The sequence below is a fragment of the Tupaia chinensis genome, unplaced genomic scaffold, assembly GCF_000334495.1.
Source record: "Tupaia chinensis unplaced genomic scaffold, TupChi_1.0 Scaffold140356_1, whole genome shotgun sequence".
Taxonomy (NCBI): Eukaryota; Metazoa; Chordata; class Mammalia; order Scandentia; family Tupaiidae; genus Tupaia; species Tupaia belangeri.
The window spans coordinates 878,161-883,175 of NW_006200233.1; the positions used below are offsets into that span (position 1 = coordinate 878,161).

Genomic DNA, 5,015 nt, shown 5'->3' on the forward strand with positions numbered 1-5,015 from the left:
CAGAGTTCGTGGCATGCGCGCAGCCGGGATACGCGGGGCCTGGGCGGAGCAGAAGCGCGCTCGGCAGGGGCAGGCGGGCTTTCGCGCATCGAGCCCCGACGTCTGGGCTCGGCGCACCAAGCTGGGCGACTCGGTTCGCCGGCTGCGCGGAGCTGGGACCTGGAGGCAGTATCCGGGCGTTTTATGGCGCCCGAGGCTGCGTGCAAAGCGCTTCCAAGCCCGGACGGGTGGACTCTGTGACCCAGACCACCAGCGCTAGGAGGCCGAATTGTGATTCAGCGCCTGGCGCTTCTCCTTGTCTGCCACGCCTGCTGCCGCCAGGGAGTGCCAGCCTTGAGCCAGGGAACCGGCTCCACCCGGCCGCGGGTAGACCCAGGCCAGGCCGCCTTCCCGCCGCCCACGCTTAGGAAACTCAGGGCTTTCTGGGCTGTCACAAGGGATATCACGCCCACCAGAACCTCGCCCTAGCAGGAACCGCGCAGCACAGCTCCGCCACCCAGCAATCTCTTCCGCTTGCTGAAGACACTTCTAAGAGACTGAAAAGACAAGCCCAGACTGGGAGAAAATATTTGCAGGGTACATATTTGATAAAGGATTGGTACACAAAGTGTACATACAATGTTACAAAGTGTCACGTGATGTGTAAAAAAGAAATGGATGAGCAGCAGCTCTGGACAGATACATTACTAAGAAGATACACGGATGGAAAATAGCATAAGAAAAGATGTCATTGGGAATTGCAAATTAAAACGTTAATGACATACAGCCGCACACCCACAGGAACGGATACAATTCAAAATACTGATGCCACCAAATGCTGGGGAGTATGGGAAGCTGCTGTAATTCTCAGCAATTGCTGGTCAGACTGCAAGACTGGACAGCCACTTCGGAGGACAATTTATGTAGTAATTTCTTACTGGGACCACTAGATGGCATAGCGGTTACTTTGCTGGACTCCCATGTGGCCAACCACAGTTCAAGTCCTGGACCTGGTGGCTTTCTCTCTCTGTGTCTCTTACCGGCCAAAGTGAAGAATAATGATGGTACATGGAATTAAGTAAGAAAATAATTACTTAAAAACAGTAAGAAATGAGTCCTCCAGCTGGCTTTGTGGCCCGGCGGGTGAGGCAGCCATATACCACGTGGCTCTCCATGCTGTTCGAGTCCCAGACCTGGTGACTTGAGACACATGCTCCAATCAGACAGGATGGAGACACCTCTGGGAGGCCATTTCTCACTTCCCCCTCTCTGTCTTTCTCTGCATTTCTGCAGCATGGCTCCTTGAGGAGCGCTTTCTCCTCTCCTCTCTATCTCTTCCTCTTTCTCCAGTGAGTGCATGTGCCTTCTAGCAAGACACAAAGCAATAAACACTTCTTACATGAAGCAATGGAGTCCCACAGGCAGTGACATATAAGATATTCAAAATGCTCAAAGAAAAAAGACGGTCAGCCTCAAACTCTTTATCCAGCAGAGCTATCTTTAAATGATGAAAGCAGGGGCCAGCTGCTGGCATGGTGAGTGGGGTGCTGGACTCGCATGACTGACCGTGGTTTGAGTCCTGGATGTGGCAACTTGCTTTCTCTCCCTTTTTCTCTCTCTCTGTCTCTGTCTGGTCAAATTAAAAAGTAAATAATAATAGCAAATAAAATTAAATAAATAATTACGTTTTTTTTAAAAAAAGATGAAAGCAAAATAAAGACATTCCCACATAAACAAAAACTGAGAAAATTTGTCAGCAGGCCTGCCTTATAAGTAATACTAAAGAAAGTTCTTCAGACTGAAGGTGACACCATATGGTAATTCAAATACACATTAACAAGAAAAAAGAGCACTGGTAAATATGTAATCATAAAAGACAGTATACATTGCATATTTCTTCTCTTAATTGATGTAAAAAGCAACTGCTTAAAAAAAATGTGGAGCCAGTCAGGTGGCATAGTGGTTAAGGTGATTGGATCCCATATATCCGACTATACTTGGAAAACATCAGGGTTCATGTATGTACATGCCCAAAATCCTGAAGAGAGAGAGAAATGGACAAAAAGATATTAGGTCATCAGGAAAGTCATGATGCATTTTTGAATAGGAAACTGTCATGACTTTGCACTGACCTAGTATCTCAGTGTGACCACACCCCAGGGAGAGCACCTCACTGTCCCTCCTTCCCTCTCTTCTGACTCTCTTCAGCAGGTACAGGTGTCCTCTCGGAAAATTCAAAAGAAAAACAAACAATACACATATCATGTATCTGGGATCTGAGAGTACAGAGAAGTGCATGTAACAATGTACTTTTAGAGTGACTTTGTTTAACTTTATTTAAATTTAACTAGAGAGGAACAGAGCAAGAATGAGAGTAAGCTACCAGGTCTGGGACTCAAACACCAATTGGCCTTGTGAGAGTCCAGCACCGTTAACCACCATGCCACCTGTCAGCCCTGTGACAGCTTACAGTAACACCAAGGAGGTGTGTGAGAAGAAAGCTGTACTGAAATAAGAAAAATTCCTGATGGTAACTCAAATCCACAGGAATAAATAAAGAAAATCAGAAATGATAAACAAAACTATCCACAAAGAAAAGTCCAGGCTGACATGATTTTCCATCAAATATGTAAAGAATTAATAACAGTGGTGTACTGGCATAAAAATAAGCATGTCTCTGAATGAGATGCAGCTGAGAGGCCAGAAATAAATCTGAGTGTAGGGTCAAATAATATTTGCCAAGAATTCCAAGACTATTCCATGGGATAAGATAGTTTTTTTCAACAGGAATGGTACAGGAAGCACTTGATAAAGACATGCAGAAGAATGAAATTGGAAGAAAAGAGGGCCAGCAGGTGGCCTCGTGGTTAAGGGTGCTGGACTCCCACAAGGCTAACTACGGTTCAAGTCCTAGACCTGGCGGCTTGCTTTCTTACTTTCCTGCTCTCTCTCTCTCACTCGGTCCCTCTCTGATCAAATTAAAATAAACAAATAAAAAAAGTTAAATAAAAATAATTCTTAAAAATATCCTAAATCAAACTTAATTCCTCCTGGTGTCCCAAGATGAGCCCATTCAGGTGATAGTGCCATTTAGGCGGCTATGGCATCTGAGTTATAGAGAGAAATTCATGGGGATGTGGACCATCTCTGCTCTGCCGGAAGGTCGTCCTTCCACCATTCCTCCTGTTCTCAGCCTCTCCAGGCCCCAGAATCATGAGTTCTCTCCCAGCCCAGCCCATTTAAATCACACTCGAGTGTTTGTGAGACACTCTGGGTACAGCTCCTTCAGCACACTCTCAAGTACACAGAGGGGAACTCTGGTCGTGGTCTGGTAACCCCATTCTGGGACTCAGCAAAGATCCCCAAACTACGGTTCAAGTCCTAGACCTGGCGGCTTGCTTTCTTACTTTCCTGCTCTCTCTCTCTCACTCGGTCCCTCTCTGATCAAATTAAAATAAACAAATAAAAAAAGTTAAATAAAAATAATTCTTAAAAATATCCTAAATCAAACTTAATTCCTCCTGGTGTCCCAAGATGAGCCCATTCAGGTGATAGTGCCATTTAGGCGGCTATGGCATCTGAGTTATAGAGAGAAATTCATGGGGATGTGGACCATCTCTGCTCTGCCGGAAGGTCGTCCTTCCACCATTCCTCCTGTTCTCAGCCTCTCCAGGCCCCAGAATCATGAGTTCTCTCCCAGCCCAGCCCATTTAAATCACACTCGAGTGTTTGTGAGACACTCTGGGTACAGCTCCTTCAGCACACTCTCAAGTACACAGAGGGGAACTCTGGTCGTGGTCTGGTAACCCCATTCTGGGACTCAGCAAAGATCCCCAAGGAGACGATTTGAATCCATAGGCCAGTTCACTGAACCAGAAGTGTCGTCTCAGCATTCCCTGGTTCTGTCTAGGAAACCATGCTGGTCTACCAGAAGGACTGTGCAGGGCACTTACAGCAATCCTATTATCTATCTGTGCTTTGTGGAAGGCAGGACAGGGTGGAGCCAACTGGTTGCCTTCAATAAATATCTATGGAGCAGGTAATAGGTGCACCTGTTCAGCAGCCTCCCTGAAAGGGTCTTTATAGTGACAGGAAAAAAAGTAATGATGAACAAAGGCATGGGAGACAATTATGAGAGTGATAATTTTATCAAGTATTTAATGATATAAGATAAAAAGAAAATTGTTACTGAAAAAGGAAATATCCAGCCAGTAACAAAACTAAATTCCATACCTCTATGAAAGGTATACCACACCCACATGACAACTCAACTGAGCGGCCATCGCCACCAGCCACTGAGGTGAAAAATTTAGAGTTGTCACAGCCAAGTAGGGAGATAGTTTTCGGGTTTTCCAACTAGGGTTTATAAAAGAGCCAGATAGCAGAGGATGGTTTCGATCCATCGACCTCTGGGTTATGGGCCCAGCACGCTCCCGCTGCGCCACTCTGCTACCAAGAGCACACATTCCTGTTCTTCCGTTCAAATATGTGGACCACCTTTTGGCGCTGAGGAAAGACTTGCCTTCTGGATGCTGTCTAGGCGCTGCATCTCTGTCCCGCCCTTCCTCTGCCTGGCAGGTCCGAGATGCGCCACTGGCCAGCCGGGTGGCCTCAGGCCTGCGCGTTCGCAGCCCGCCAGAGTGTCCAGACTTGGAGGGCAGCCGCTCTGTGGTCGCCGAGCGCACCATGCCGGCCCCGGGGCTCCTCGTCGCGGGACCTGAGGTTGTCGCCCAACCCGCAGGAATCGAGTCATCTTTTGTCTTATCATTCAGACGTCTGTCAAAAAGCATCGTAGAAGATTGTTTGGATAAGAGAAGAAGATTTTAATTTGCTCGCAAAGGCAGGATTTGAGACAGGACGGCGCTCCTGGAATAGTGTGATTACGGTACGGGTCACTGCATGGCGCTGCGACTTGGACCCAGTCCGGGTAGCGGCGCTGTGACGAAGGCCAAGAAACCAAGTAGCAAGTTGGTGAAGACTTCCAGGGAACAGGACCCTGGCAGGCGCTGGCTGGCAGGGCGAGCTGGCGGCCGCTG

The 5,015-nt window shown here is 47.4% G+C and overlaps 1 non-coding gene across 1 annotated transcript; it reads right to left on the reverse strand.

Moving 5' to 3' along the window:
• Positions 1 to 4,358: 4,358 nt before the first annotated feature.
• On the reverse strand, positions 4,359 to 4,430 carry TRNAM-CAU (transfer RNA methionine (anticodon CAU)). The gene has a single exon. It is a non-coding gene; the product is annotated as a tRNA-Met (tRNA).
• Positions 4,431 to 5,015: the final 585 nt, after the last annotated feature.